Here is an 18,042-nt window from a genome sequence, read left to right on the forward strand (position 1 = left end):
TTTATGTAACAGATAATACAGTACTCATTGTAACACCATTCGAGCATAGTTTAGCACGTTACATTCTGACACTGTTTGTTAATTATATAGCAAGCTACATATAACATAATCTATGGTTTAGCGTATTGTCGTAGGTATGTCATTTATTAGTACTATTCATACATATGAAGTCTTTATAATAACTATAAACATCAAAAACCTTTGCCTACATCCATGGAAGAATAGAAAAATCATGATACAAATTTTTGTTTTTTGGAATATGCTAAGCAGAACAGTAAACTTGTATAAAATAAACGTAATACGCATACATTGTATTGCACCTTTAATAATAGATACAATATGCCAAGAAATTGATTGTACTGCATTATACGTAAAACTGAAAGAACATCAAGTATGAAATGTATACAGTACATTACATTGCCAATTACTTACAAATCGCGAGCTAAAAACTATCGTCTTAGCAGGACATTACCATCAAACAAAATACCTGGATACAGAAAGGTCAGCCATGGTGACAGTGCTAAAAGCTGTCCTCTGGTGTCTGTTCGGGCTCCGTAAGCGGGGAGTGTTGGATCATCAGACAACACATCAGTCTCCGTCAGTACCCAACATAACAGCCATGTTAGTACCACAGTAATTAAAACCTATTGTATAATAAAATATACTATCATAACACATCGGTCAGTTTATAATTACTTGCACCTGTCAAATGGCATGAAATGCCAAAAAGGTTATCAGTTCCAATCAAATGTCGAAAAATGGGGTGAAAACAGGTCCTCTAAATAGTCACCAAAAACAATCATCATAACAGCCAGGTTACGATACTCGTAAATAAAGTCTATAATAAGATATAACTTAAACATATTATGTACAGNNNNAACATTGACCGATCACCACCAAAGTTAAACCAGTTGGAGAGCTCATTATTACCAAACTGTGGTGTAAATATCAACGAATTAGATATCTTGTACACAACCTCTTTACTACGGACGGACAGATTCATTCACAAACGTACGGACGTACAAACAAAGTAATTACTATATACCCCTTCACCTAGTGGGGGTATACAAATTAGACTTTCAATACGCGATCTTTATACAAAGAGGATATGTAATGAGAGATCATACATAAATGTAGATATGGCTTCAGCTTATATTGAATACAAAACCAGACAATTTATATGAGCGCGTGTTACCTGCATAAACCTATATCACTAATTTGTCATAGTCTGAAATTCATTTTAAACAATGTACTTAACCGTCAAAATCAGGAGCAAACTTGACTATTAAGGTATATACAAAAAGGCAACAATGGGAACTTAGGAGACACAGAACCAAAAAGATAACAATAGGAGCTGACGAAACACAAAACAATAGTATAATGTCATCTCTGGTACAATTTGTATGTGTTTGGAACTAACGCATCTTGATATCAGTTTACCATTCTCCATACTGATTGCATTTTCGCATGTCCATATCCCTGATGTTTTCATCGACAGGAGCGGACCAATAAATGAGACGGAAACTCCTTGAAATACCGGAAGTCTGGAATCATGATATTGTCAGTATTGAATCATATTTAAACAAATATTGTAAATCATGGTAATATTATACACAGCGTCAACACATATTGGGAGATGAAGCCAGCAAGCCAAGAAGGAAAAGCATTTCCAGCACCGCATTCAGTATTCGTCACAATATTTATAGCTCCTATTATTTTGACAATTTCGTTACATCAAACTGCGAAAGGTTAGTCCCATTATCGTCTATATTATCAAAACATAGGTCAGTATTAACAACATCTCCATATTTGCATAATACATTTCTTTATTTTAAGGTTTTAAAACAGAGCTTCCTCAACATAAGTCATTGACAGACCTATGTATAGCTTCCTCAATATAAGTCATTGACAGACCTATGTATCGCTTCCTCAATATAAGTCATTGACAGACCTATGTAAAGCTTCCTCAATATAAGTCATTGACAGACCTATGTATAGCTTCCTCAATAAAAGTCATTGACAGACCTGTGTATAGCTTCCTCAATATAAGTCATTGAAAGACCTATGTATAGCTTACTCAATATAAGTCATTGACAGACCTATGTATAGCTTCCTCAATATAAGTCGTTGACAGACCTATGTAAAGCTTCCTTAATATAAGTCATTGACAGACCTATGTATAGCTTCCTCAATATAAGTCATTGACAGACCTATGTATAGCTTCCTTAATATAAGTCATTGACAGACCTATGTATAGCTTCCTCAATATAAGTCATTGACAGACCTATGTATATAGTGATAGTATTGATGAGAATAGTTCGTCATGTCCTCTGTGCATCTGCTCAACGCTCTTTGTCTTCATATTCTCGCACCTCAGGCAGGAATATCCCAATTGACTCATTGCTAGATATTATTTCCTGTCCGATCTGTCTGGCATATTTACGTGACATTTCGTAGAATTTCACACGGCAATGTATTCATCCGCACTGTTGTTATGTCTCTTGGCGTTGTAGAAAAAAATACAATATGTACTGTGAAATAAGGTTTTTGTCTTTGCAAGGACGGACTATATTATTACAAGGAAGCATTCAAACGTAGTTTTAGTAGTAAATAGGCAATATCTATTCCAGACACAACACCTGTAGTCTTTAGCAAAATTGAATAGTTTTACAACAAAATGGTGCTAGAGAAAAAAAAACTGTAAGTGAGTGAGATCGGGCTATCCAGTGTGGGACTAAGATTCTATAATTCTAACGCCTCGGTTGGGATTGTGTTACAGAATCCCAACCCTCGACTGAAATAACCTGATATCGATCAGTTACAGGTAATTAAAAATATCTGTCTAGTGCTGTTGCTAAGTTAATACCTTTGTCATGTGTATTACCTGATTCCAACAGCACTCTGAACTGCTGTTGTTAGTCCCACGACGAACACTGATGTACAGAAGAGTTGAGCTCTGATTGGGTCATTTCTATCTCGCACGCAAGATCAGCAACGGTGAAACTGACCAGTAAGTTCATACCAAACGATAATACCACATTCTGTTAATGAATAATATTATTCCTTATTTCCAAAATATTATATTAGTTGTCTTCAAATTAGATACATATTTTGCAGAGCGAAAGTAACAACATCTTACCAGTCTATAAGAACAGTCAATGACAGAAAATGAGGACAATGAAACAACTATTGGTCATTGGTATTAATGACGAATAATGTGTTCGTTAAGTAGATGACTTCAGGAGAGATCTTATTGATTATAATCAATACAGTTTCTTTTATTTCTGAAAATATAAAATGCTTACTACATCATCTATGCTGTTTTCATTGTATCCAAACATTATCCATAATAGTATAAAAAGGTGATAAAATTTGCATAAGGTATTACAATGATGCTTAATGATAATACGCCGACCAGATTAGTATACACACAGGAAATTATGTTCATTCCAAACATTGATACATAAGCTCCCTGCTCTTTCAAGCTGTTTTAAAGAACTATATTACGAAAGGAGATTGTTCAAATTATAAATAAAATACAAAAGCAATGATACTCCACATCAACTAAATATCCAGAGCTGACGCGAAAGACAATACAAGATTATTACTCCTCAGTGCGTAGCATAATAGGGGCTTTGTTATAATACATTAAGCATCGCTTAAAATATATATTTCAAACTGGATTCGATTCAAAACAATGCCGTTTAAGATTCCTGAACCACAACAAAAAACTGGCATAAGTATCGCTTTAAAAAGTTAACTTTGCAAAAAGAAAGAAATAAAGAGCAAACATATCTTACATAGATTTTACGAAAAATAACATACAGATGATTAAAAAACATAATATAATGATTAACATTATTCAGAGTGTAGAATTTAGCGTGACCAGACCGGGATTCCAACCCTAGACCTTGGATTGTTATACTGTCGCTCTCGCGCACACAGCTACTTGGTCAACAGAAGGACCATGGATTAGTATACTGTCGCTCTCGCCCACTCAGCTACCTGGTCAACAGAAGGACTTTGGATTGTTATACTGTCGCTCTCGCCCACTCAGCTACCTGGTCAACAGAAGGACCATGGATTGTTATACTGTCGCTCTTGCCCACTCAGCTACCTGGTCAACAGAAGGACCATGGATTGTTATACTGTCGCTCTTGCCCACTCAGCTACCTGGTCAACAGACGGACCTTGGCTTGTTATACTGTCGCTCTCGCCGACTCAGCTACCTGGTCAACAGAAGGACCTTGGTCCAATTGTGCTACAGTTATATTCAAACCGCAATAAGGTGAAGTTAAAGTATATACGAAAAGCAACAGTGGAAACTTTCGTGTTTACCTGCGTTGGGTCATGGATCCTTTATCGATGACACAGTTTTATACCACAGAAAGGGTGCATTGAATCATATTTATATATATATATATATACATATCATATCCATAACATGGTTTGACCACAAAACTGATATTAAAATTTAACCATGGTTGTTTTGCATCGGAGCTTTAAGTTAGTAGTAATTTATGGCTGTTTGAACCAGGAAATTGCTTAACGATCCCAGTACAACTTCAAAAACTATAACTTTAAATCGAGAACATTTTACTTTCAGGACACATCGATATCTTCAAAATCGTTTAATTTTTATGGAAAAAATAAGATGAAATCAAATACAATCAATTGTGTGAGAGCTTTCTAAAAATGCAACATGTTCACACCGGTAATCGAACCTTCCGACCCCGATCACATGACGGTCGCTCTAATCAACTAACCTACATGTACCTGAACAATGGCAGATCCCTGGTCCAGTCTTAGTACAATTTTATCCGAAATGAAATTGAGGGGAGGCTACTCCTGGTGTGGTAAAAAAATGTAACAAAACTCTTTAGTGTTTTAATTGAAGTAGGACAGGGACCCCTAACACCAAAGTGATTTCAGTTGAATTCAGGATGGAGAAGTTTAACATACTGACCGTGGTCGAGTGTAAAGATGTGCCGTTTGACTACAGAGATTAGTTGAGGTCAAGATAGTGTTGCTTTACCTGAAAGGCTAGACTCATAGTGAGCATAACAGGTGGGCGTTCATTAACTTTGTATCTAAGAGATGAATTGTCGTCTTCATGTGTTGTCTCCCCCTGCATTTCTGCAGTTCCAATCAACTATGAAGGCGTTATGTCTATGACAGAAACGTCATCGCTGCTGTGCATCGTTATGCAGGCAAACGAAATCCCCTCATCTAGGTGTTTTCCTACTTCTGGCATGCTGTGATGATATGAAATATTATATTCATAAAATATTAGTAATACATACATGTTAAACATGAAACATGAAGTTAGTTTTATCATAGAAAAATACTATTATTTTAAGCATGCGAAATATCCAGGCAAAAACAACTAAACCAAGTAAGAAAACTGTATATGATGTACGTAAACTCCGTGAAGTACATGTAATTACATGTTGTCAAATTACATGTGCTGTGTACTTACCTTGAGTAGACTTACGAAGACGGGCAATTCCCTTACCTGGAATGTATTTTCTCTGATACATACGATTTCTTATCGAATATCACTAGAAAACTCAGTATAACTCACAACTGTTACGAGTTTGTGACGAGAATAATCAAGATGATTTGTAATTCATAAATTGCTGTACACGTCATGCCTCTCACATTAAAAAAAAGTGTGTAACATGAAACATAGATAAAACAAATTTCGGTACAGCTAACCCTTTTCATGAGTAGGACCATGAAAGGAGATCCGATGTGCAGTAGACTGTGGCCACACCGAATACATGTGGCGCAGGAAGGAGATATAAATATATAGAATTACATTTAACAGAGCAGCATATCTTATATCGCATTCACAACTTTCTTTTTTTTTTTTTAAATGTATGTTGTATAATGTGCATTAAATCTGTTTATCCTGTTATGATGCTAACATGCAATCATTAGCGTCTGGTAATATGATTGCATTCGTTAACACCATTTAGGATAATATCAGACTGTTCTATTTGTATGATCAATGAGGCATAACTTGACCCTAACTTATGCTGGTGAAATTCAGTTCACTGGACTTATCATTAATACTCTTTGCTGGTAATAGGAAATAAGGACATAGGGATATATAATGTATGTATATATATATATATGATATACGTATACGCATTGCCACACACATGAGTACATCTGTGATATCACATTTCACGAGGGTATCGTGCATATTGATATATCTCACTAGGATTTTTGAACAAATGAAATATATCCATTCGCACTATACACCTGCGAAATAGGATACGCCAGGTGCGTTCATTGGACTGTGGTAAGACAGGAGGCCCGTGAGGAGAAAGGAGATATATGTAACAACCTAACAGGAAGGAGGATCTTTTAATTGTATTTAGTTGTTGATGCTTTTACATTTAATTTCCTTTATTACTTTGTGTTGTGAAACGTCTGTGTGATTAAAAACAACATTAAGATGTGCTTCGGTTGTATACATTTGGTTAGAGCAGTATTTTGGGTACAATTTATAAGCTGCGATCGGACACTCCTCCGCGTGTTGTTTAATTGTTTATGATTATAATTGTTTCATCTTTTTCTGAATCATATCTTTAAAGCCAAATTTTACTTTACATTTAAGGGGATTTGATTGCATTCTTATTCAAAGGCATGTTAACATGAACAGTCGAATTAAAGAAAAATGAAAACTCACGCGAATAATCTCATTATTAAAGATTATTATTGCTGTTATCTCTCCAGACATTAATTTTACAATTTGTTCTTTACGTGGTAATTACGCAAACTAATGTATTGCTAAGTTAACCCTTATTTTGATAAAGAAGCTCTTTGTATTTCAGAACAGTTTGATTTTGTTACTATTGTTATCTTTACCTGATGCATAATATTGTTGAGTTTTGGCAATGTCATCTTTTTCAGATAAAAAACACGTTTAAAACAACTTTATAGAGACATAAAAAATGAAGAAGAAAAGAGACATTTGATTAGATACTGTAGATCATATTCATAGTATCATGATATTTGGATTGATGGAACTCTTTGGCAAATTAATTACGCAGCCAGCTATGGTTTTCTACATGAGAACTACTATCGTGTCATGGTCTGTTACCATGGTAACTTGATTACTGCATGTTAATAAATGTTCTTCAGCACGTGTAAATTCTATTTATGTTAGAAAATAGTGATAACTGCAAGACTGTAATTTGCTTAAACTGTGTACGACATGATAGTGAGAAAGACATGATGATACATATATTAAACTATGAACGTCATTCTTTATATGTTGTTGTGACCATTAAAAGGTAAAACAGAAACCTTGAAGTCATGAACCGTAAAAGGAAGCGATCAAACATGTTAATTGACAGCCACTGATTCTGCAAGGGCAAAGCATGATCTGATCTCAAATGATAATTCTATGAGAGACTGAAAACCAAACAATGTGAGTGTTTAAATAAACAAGTAGAAGTTGAACATTTTGATCTAATTTTAAACAGTTCAGAATAACTTTTTTTTCAAACATCTTTGCATAAGGAAACTTGCATATGTCAAAGGTACATGTATAATGCATTAAACCCCCTGACCTGTATTCATAAATGCATCCTCATACTCAAGCATGAACTTTGTGCCCAAGAAAATTAGCGAAATTTGAATATTTTAACACAGGAACTAGTAATTGGGCAAACAATCTGAGTCTGAGTCACGATAATATGAACATTTTTAAAGCATTTTCAAGAATGACATAATTTGAACATGTGGCTTCCTTTATAAATAGTGCCGAATATTTTTAACTGCAAACGTGCATTTACAGAAAACTAACAAAACATGTTATTTCTAACAATGGAGCATTTAGACTTTAAGTTTGTCATACGAATGTAGCGCATGAAATATATTCACAGTTAGGAAGCCTGTTAAACAACGACATTCCCTTGAGGCGTTGCTCTGCTCCAATGTGTTATTTAGAGAATTAATCTTGATACAACTATTTCCGTTGGCTATTTCACCAACAAACTCAAGGTTAGGGCACATAGCCTAAATGACAGTTTACACAAATAATAACGTGGAGAATATGTGACTTACTAGGAGTCTACATTCTCCAACTTAACACCTACCTGTGAGATACAATAGACTTGAACACTTTTACTCATAATTTACATAGAGATATCTGTATCACACAAAGGAATGTACAGCATGATTTGGATGTACTCTGCTGCATTATTTTGTGTCGGATACTGTTCACCGACACTTATTGATTCTGAAATTGAAGGACGACAGTTCTTAGAGAAGTTTGATGCAGAAGCATCTCTCCAACACGGTGAAAACGTTTTAGCGAAATGGAACTATTTCACAAATCTTACCGCCAAAAACCAAGCTGCTTTGGTGAGTATATTTTAATGATAAGTTACTCTCAAAGTTTTAGTTATATAATCTACATAGGTAAGATTCCTTCTTCAAAAACACATAAAGTATTTGTTTATTTGGAGATGGTTCAGGTTTTGTTATAACACTTGTATATTGTCTGCTTTTTTAGTTTCCATTATTGAAGCATGGTCTGTATTGCTTACAGATAAAATGCATACTAATGACGTAAAATGTTATTTACTTTGTAAAATTAGATATATCTGCTTCGATATAACTTCAATTACCTCTCGACTTGACAATATCTTTTTTTTCATGAGGTACACGTATACCAGCGTTATTTTGCATAGTTAGTTATTAAAATTGTGAAAAATAAAATGACAAAAAGAAGAAATAACAAATTTAATTGTATCAAATGGGGCACTTTTTGTTCATGGTGATATCAAAAGAATATATATAATAGTTTCCCGTTGAATAAAATATATATTTCACTAGTTTTGAAGAATACCGTGATTTTTCACTTTTGTAAATCACGATTGAAAATATCAATGTTTTCTGCAATACGATTGATTCAGGTAATATTTTCAGGAACAGTTCTCAGATGTTCTCAAATACTGGCTCATTGTATTGCATATAAATCTAAGTGATTTGAAAGATAATCTGGTAGTTAAGGCGTATATTGCTATCATTTCAATTGGTAAAAATGATTTTACACGGTGTTTTCTTTTATCATATTCGTTTGAATAAGAGGTAAATATTTTGCATAGTGGTTTTTCAGTTTTGTCGGAACACAACGCGACATTTCCACTTATTAACCACACCCAGCGCTTTGAATGACAGACGTTAACTTCCGCAGGCTTTGTGTGTAAGTCTGTGGACAAAGTTAACCTGTTACAGTGTGAGCATAGATGTAATAATGAGCCGAGTAAGGAAGCAATTAAATGTATTTACAATGTATATCATTTCTTAATGCCTATTTTTCTATGACACTTTGCTAATAACTAACGAATTCACCGCACGTATATATCGTCACTAAATACAATGTCCTGTATTCAACACATGTAAACATTTTCGTTTTGCGCACCACAGCTCAAATGATGCTGACATGGTTTAAATCTTCAAAACGATTGAGGCATGTATCGCCGAGATCTACGTCCTTGGAAGTATAAACGGTTTGACAAATAAACTAAAACATCAAAATCGTATATTAATGTTTTGGTTGTCTACTTTTTTCAAAATATCAAAAACGTTTTTGATTTATTGGATGTTAAGATCAGAATATCTTATAAAAAATTATCAAAATATAAAAAAAATGATTTTTTTAAATATTTTAATGAGTTGTGCAAATGACGATATGCCATATTGTTCAATATTGGTGATTGATGTTATCTATGAGCCTTGTTAACCCCCTTATCGACTATTGCTATAAGATGTCAGAAAGAAAGTTTGTTAGATTTGTCAGTATTGATGATCTCATTGATCTATGACCTCATGAAAGTAAGCTATGTCCTATCATTATCAAAACTCAGTTGTGTATTAAGTACATCTCTGACACGAACATCTGCTCAATTTGAATATCCGAGGCAAACCAGTAAAAAGACGATTATGTCAACTATATACTTCTCAGATTTAAACGTATACCCACAACCTCCTCTATTTTATAATATTTTGTTTTGTTGATTTTTTACAGACAAATGCAACAAGGAAATATATTGCATTTCGGAAAAATCAATCAAAGGAAGCTGCCCAATATGACTGGAAAACGTTTAAAGATCCTGCCGTTCGTCGACAGTTTGAGAAATTAGTCCAGATTTCTCCACACAGTAATGACGTATCGCGAAACCAGGTAAGATGCAATGACCCAGGTCTAAAATGTGTCTAGTTAAGCATTAGCGTACATTCTTATTATATTTATACATGGGATTGAACGTAATATAATACTCACTAAGTAAGAAGCGTATGCTAAAATGATTCTGTACCCTCAATTAAATGTAACCCCATTCAAAAATGTCCTTAAGTACACTAGGTTCTTTTCAAGGTGTAATATCAATAAATGAAAAATATAGCCATCAGTCTCGACCAGCTGTCTCCAATATTGTTATAAAAATGTTACAACTGAAATAACGTCAAAATCTCCTAATTGCTTGAGCGCCATACCTTCTGATTTTGCCATGTTCATATAGCGAAAATACAGAGAAAATACACGAATACAGTAACTGGGTACTTTTCGACGCACAGTATATCCCAACTCATTAAGACATTTTTAGACGATACTTTATCATATAAAGAAATAATATTATATTATTTCTGAATCCAGTTTTGACTTTTCTTTCTTTTATGATTAATGGGGTTTTCCATAATAATTATTTCGAATAATAGATGGTGTCGTCATTGATTAATAAGTTAAAAACAACAAAGTTTGCCATACTGCCAACAGTGTATAAAATGTCTTACTGCCAACAGTACATACAGTGTCTTATTAGCAACAGTAGATAAAGTGTCTTATTGTCAACAGTGTATAAAATGTCTTACTGCCAACAGTACAAAAAGTGTCTTATTGCCAACAGTAGATACAGTGTCTTATTGCCAACAGTAGATAACGTGTCTTACTGCCAACAGTGTATAAAATGTCTTATTGCCAACAGTACATAAAGTGTCTTATTGCCAACAGTAGATAAAGTGTCTTACTGCCAATAGTACATAAAGTGTTTTACTGCCAACAGTAGATAAAGTGTCTTACTGCCTACAATACATTACGTGTCTTTCTGCCTACAATACATTACGTATCTTACTGTCAACAATACATAAAGTATCTTACTGCCTACAATACATAAAATGTCTTACTGCCTACAATACATAAAGTGTCTTACTGTCTACAATACATCAAGTGTCATACTGTCTACAATACATAAAGTGTCTTACTGCCTACAATACATAAAGTGTATTACTGTCTACAATACATAAAGTATCTTACTGCCTACAATACATAAAATGTCTTACTGCCTACAATACATAAAGTGTATTACTGTCAACAATACATAAAGTGTCATACTGCCTACAATACATAAAGTGTCTTACTGCCTACAATACAAAAAGTGTCTTACTGTCTACAATACATAAAGTGTCTTACTGCCTACAATACATAAAATGTCTTACTGCCTACAAAACATAAAGTGTCTTACTGTCTACAATACATCAAGTGTCATACTGTCTACAATACATAAAGTGTCTTACTGCCTACAATACATAAAGTGTCTTTCTGCCTACAATACATTACGTGTCTTACTGTCAACAATACATAAAGTATCTTACTGCCTACAATACATAAAATGTCTTACTGCCTACAATACATAAAGTGTATTACTGTCTACAATACATAAAGTGTCATACTGCCTACAATACATAAAGTGTCTTACTGCCTACAATACATAAAGTGTCTTACTGTCTACAATACATAAAGTGTCTTACTGCCTACAATTTTGAGGAAGCGTTTGTAACAGCGTTACTTGTTCATAAACTCCCGTCGGATTAATCTCTTGTTGATTATCATGATTACATCACTCTCAGTATTTGCACAGCACTAAATGAAGTTCTGGTTGATGATCATTTAAACATCAGACAAGTACTTAAGATAAGTTTTAGTAAAGTATTACAACATCGATCTGCTATCAATAACGGTAACACATTGAATTCTGTTCTAGATGATCATGATCATAACATCACTAAAATCAGTATAGACACAGCACTAAATGCATGTGTAGTTAATCATCATCATCATCAATAAACTACGTTATACCACCTACGGGTAACATGATAGATTCATTAACATGGGTTATTATTATTAGAAGAAGTTGAGAACGACTTGAGAAGAACTTTTTTTTTTTACATTTCCCAGCTTTTGAGAACGTATTTTTTCAAAACTGAACGTCAGCTCGCGCCAAGTGACGTCCTAAATCGGTAATAGTATCCATACAAAAGTGATCCGCGTACAAAAACAGACAGAGGATATGCGATCGATGACCATCGAGTCCAGAAGTCTTTTGGGAAATATGGTGTTTACTTGACTTTTTTAAAATGAAGGATATATATAGTAGTGGTATTTAGATGATAAACAGTTTATCACAAAGTATGATCAGATGAGAAAATTGTTCTCACAACAAACCCTAAAAACACGATTTGATAATCTATAATTATCACATCACTCAAATAAGTATATGCATAGCACTGGAATGAGTGCTGGCTGATCATCAAGATAATTTCAGATATGTATAGACACTGTTTGAAAGAGATCTAGATGATAATCATAACTTCAAAACTAATACCATGTTTTATGTAATAGCTGGTGAGGACAGTTACAGAGATATCACAGATGTACCTCACTGCCGGAGTGTGCTCAGGAACCAGAAAATGCTTAAGGTTTGGTCGTGGTATGTATATAACGATGAAAGTATCACCATGATCCTTATTACAAATAATAGTTTCAGTGATAACTGCCCTAAGCTTGGCACTTGTATTTCTGTTTTTGTAACAGTTTATACATATTTGATCACAAAGTTTGTTTGGTTTTGGTGAGTTCTTCGAACTTAATTGTTTACATTTAGGTGTTAAACCTCCGCCTTTTACAGTTTGGCTGTGAAACCTACACTAAATTTAATTGAGTTAAATATTCAATATCAAACTTTCATTTTCTTATACCGTATTACCAGATTCGGACGGACCAATGGCACAGGAACGAAGCGAAAAGAAGTTACTAGAATTGTGGATAGAATGGAGGAATGCTACTGGAAGAAAAATCCGAAACAAATTTATTGATTATGTCCAAATATCGAACAAGGTCGCACAGCTAAGTGGTAAGTATTGTAAAAATGACTCGTGTGTGAGGTGGACATTTTAAATAAAATAGATAAATAAATATACAGCATTTCATATAGCGCCCTATCTAGCTATCATAATACACTCTAAGGGGCTATACTGTACATATATATACAATTAATACAATAAGCATATATATCAATCAATTCAATTTTGAGGAATTCGCAGGAGCTGCCTTATCAGGCGCTAGCTACTAGTCCTATACCACCTGGCTTATATCTCCCTTTGTGTGTATGCCTGCGTCTGTGCTGAGGATGTAATGCGTTCTGTTTGTAGTGGGACCGTGCTTCCAACGGCATCATTTATCGTGTCACCTCACTTTTCGAATTCGCCTTTGACAATAATCTATTTAACAGCATAGTTGGTTGGACAAAATTGATCACATAACAAGAAAACCAAACGTTCAATAACGAGCTTAAGACGTACAAGCCTCATGCATTTACTGTTTTCTCTGGTATAATTGTGTTATTTTGTTAAAATTGTCATTATGGTTGTAGTCAGAAAACAATTTTGACTGTTTCCCCCTCAGGAAATCAAACAGTCATGTGTTCCTACCAAAAGGACAATAAATGCATATTTTTGTTTTCATAGTTTTTGTTGAAAAGGCCACAGGCGTATTTATAGTCAAGTTTCCCTGTATAGTTTCCCAATGTCATTTAATTCTTATGTTCAATATCAGAATGTTATTAAACATCAACGAACATGTCAAACCATCCAGGTTTCTTATTTCCCAAGCAGTTCACTATGCTAATGTTCCGTCTTTAGGACGAAAATATCAGTTGCTTTTTCTACCGCTTGTTCAAGGATTCGGCGATAGAAGTGAGGTATGGCAACGTAACTACGAGTCTAAAGCGTTTGAAGCGGATATAAAGAGAGTATTCCTTGAACTACGGCCAATGTATGAACAACTACATGCATACATTCGTCGAAAACTAGCTGTGCACTATGGCAGAACCCCCTTCCCTGACAGTGGGCATATCCCTGCTCATCTAGTAGGTACGTCGTTTTGTTACTTTTAAACAATCTGATACAACAGAGTATTTTCTATTGTTTATGAATGCTCCTTTGTTCGTCCATGTGGATGTTTATGTCCTTGTGGATGTTTATGTCCTTGTGGATGTTTATGTCCATGTGGATGTTTAGGTCCGTGTGGATGTTTATGTCCTTGCAATCATGTGATTGTCGTCATCAAGCACCACTTTTGAAAGGAAATGCCGATGTTCAAAGAGAGAAAAAAACACAATAAAATGACAAAAATCCAACATAGTTGCAAGATAATATCAGTGCGAGCAATTAGGACATTTTTGGAGACGTTCGAACAGGCAGTTAGTAACAGCACGTGATTTGTCGCACGGCTACATCATTAAAGCTTTATCAACCATGCATGTTTATAATATTGTAAATTACAGTTATGCATATTTAGCGCCTCTTTGAATGATAAACGAAAGAATATATGGAGTTTAAGATATTCGAAAAGAAAATTATAAATGTTTTCTTTTTAATTGTGATATTTTGGATGTTAAAGATAATGTATGGAGACACAAATGGAATGACATGTATGACCTTGTCAAGCCATACCCTGAGGTCAACAGTTTCAACGTCACAAGAGCCCTGATAGAAATGGTACGTGCCTGCAATACACTATAAGGATAAGTTACCTCGATCAATCATATGGATTACTCATTCATTTTAAAGCATGATGATAAGAGACATCTCAAAGAGAAGAAACGTATATTATGGATGAAAGCACAATGCTTCAGTTACGTTTCTATAAATATACGTACAAGTGAGTACATGGATTCATTGGGTGAATTCGGAAATTGATATTGGCAGTCAACAAGCCTAAATCGAAGATGTGTACATCTCAGATTTTGATGAAAATAGGAAGCTGTGAAGGCCGTTGCATTGCTCTTGTTTTATTATTTTATTCCTTTTTTGTACGATTTATTCATTTTAAGAGAGGAGGTAATTCCTGGAGGAACCACTAACCCCTCTACCTAGATACGCTGCTGTATGTAAATATATAGTTGTTACGTAGGTATCATATGCGTATCGTTTTCTCGACAAATTTTGTATACTAGCTGCATTTTTGCTTACATTTCTGAGTCCTTCAGCCATATTGGGTGCTCATTTCAACATTGTAGTTACAAAACATGTTGTAGTATATAGGTTTAGTGTGTTCAGGACTTGGGAATAGTCCTCACACTTTTCGTGTCGAACACAATGGCCATATTGTGTGCTCATTTCAACATTGTAGTTAACCACACAGATATATATATTTCCGAAATGGGAACCTTTCCAAGTCTGCATTTATGTAGTGTAGTTATAGGTTGCAGCTGATTGTATTTGCGTCGTGCTAGTTGATATTTCTAAATAAACTTTTATTAATAATATGTATTTCGTCACTATAGTATCCTACATGTTGTAGGAAATAAGTGTAGTGTGTTCAGGAGTTGGGAATAGTCCTCACACTTTTCGTGTCGAACACAATGGTTAAATAACTATCTTTTCTTTTGGATCAGGTCACCATTTGTTTTCGTTCATTCCTGAATGCATGCATGCATCCACCAATTAATCATTCCATGCATTCATTTGTTCATTCATTAATTCACTCAATCGTCGGTTGGGTGGTTTGTTCATTTGTTGATACATTTGTTCATTCTTTTGTTCGTTCATTTGTTTATTCATTCATTTATACATGTATCCGTTCATTCAGTAAGTCAGTCGCAATGCGACTTTATTATGGTGTATATTACTCAATTGTTTATTTATCAAACAGGGTTACCGGATAGCTGATTTGTTTAAAATGGCGCAAGATTTTTATACTTCTCTCGGTTTTGAACCCATGACGGCGGACTTTTGGGCAAACTCGATAGCAATCAAACCGAGTAACCGCGAAATGATTTGTCAGCCATCAGCGTTTGATTTCTCGAATGGAAAAGATTTCCGGTATGGTAAATTGAAAGCACAGAGAAAAATAAACTCTCTTAGAATAAATACCCAAATATCTTTTAACATGTACTAATTTGTGGGCAATTGTTTCCTGGTCCATTAATACCTGAAGTATTGGTCAAATATACGATATTACAGAATTACAGAAATGGATGTTGTCACACAATATGAAATATACAATAGTAAGTAAAGATATGCGGATAAGTAAAGAAATAGGTTGAACATTGTCACAATTATGTCGCTAAAATAGTATGAACTTTCTATCTTTTCACATTTTGTTTAGAATAAAGATTTGTACTAACGTAACGAAAAAGGACGTGATTGCGATACATTCTAAAATGGGTCACTTAGTATACCACATGAGTTACAGACACCAGCCGTTCTTGTTCAGGAATGGAGCAAATCCAGGTAAAAAAGTGTAGCATGCAAGGCTTTAGCCGAAGTTGTAAAATGTCCCAACCATCCATTTACTTGACAAAAGTAAACATCAACTGAAGCTAAAATACATGTTGATGTAAGTTGAGTGCCGAAATATGTATGATTCATGTCTATTCAAACCTGAGCCATATACAACTCATGGGGATGGTAGTTCTGACCTTGTTTATTCGGTTGTTGATTCATTTGAAAGGTATAGAACAAATCTGTGCATTTAAATATTAGGAATAAGTCATTTAGGGCGATCGCTCTATTACGAATACAGGTAAGTTAGCAGATATTCTTTAGGCAAAATTTAGTATGTTTTCCGTAGGAATGCATCCACTCTGTCATAAAAATCCAAATGAGATAAAAAGTCTTTTACTCATGTTATAATATCATTTAATGGACATATAAATGATGAAGAGGTTCCTGGAGGCCCTGGAATAAAAAGTACAATGAAAAATCTAAATATGAATAAATAGGTTTATATAAGACAGGAGTGATTTTTTTTCAACTGTCCTTCAAATACTTCAATATGGTTTGAATTGCTCTTTTTCTAACACCAGAACTACTAGGCAGCCGATTATATATTTGCTTCGATTTCAGACACAAATGTCGTTTTTCTTTTATCCTGTTTCTTGATGTCATCCACAGGTTTTCATGATGCCATGGCGGGACTTTCAAAATTGTCGTTTCAGACGCCAGAGCATTTTCAAATTCTTGGATTGGCTTCCGACATTGCAGATGACAATAGTAGGTTATTGGTGTATCTTTAGATTCTCTTGTATTATACAATGTATCTACATATATATACGCATTAACAAAGACACGTGCTTTGTTATTATGAAATTGTTGAAATAAGTTATGTAAAGTTCGAAGTAAAAATACATGCCCCGTACCTGTTTGACGTTTTTTTTATCTAACTTTTATCACTATATGTTTTTTTAAATATGTGGATTTTTTTATTTGGTTTGTAGAGAGCGATATTAATGCCCTAATGGGCGTTGCCTTAGAGACAGTGGCATCTCTTCCTTTAACCTACCTGGTTGATCAGTGGCGATGGAACGTGTTCCAAGGCAGAACCCTAAGTTATACCTACAATCTTGATTGGTGGAGATTGAGGTAAACATAACTCCTTTCTAAAAAAGAATAATTCAATTTTAACATTGTTCTTTCCCACATTTTCTCGACTTAACGACATAAACTAGTTCCACTTTTGTTTTGAACATAAACAGCTATTGAAAAGTTATTTGCGAGCTTTTGAAAACGTTTTGCAAGCAAAGATTGCAAATGGCCGGTGACACGACTCTCCACCGCTGAGGTCAATAAGCAACAATATGCCGAGTCAGTAAATTCAGCTGTCAGAAATATTGAAAACAAAACAACAAGCAAATATCATTTATAACAAACTGGTTACTTATTCCGAGTAAGAACCGTGTT

Source organism: Mizuhopecten yessoensis, unplaced genomic scaffold, assembly GCF_002113885.1.
Source record: "Mizuhopecten yessoensis strain PY_sf001 unplaced genomic scaffold, ASM211388v2 scaffold9035, whole genome shotgun sequence".
Taxonomy (NCBI): Eukaryota; Metazoa; Mollusca; class Bivalvia; order Pectinida; family Pectinidae; genus Mizuhopecten; species Mizuhopecten yessoensis.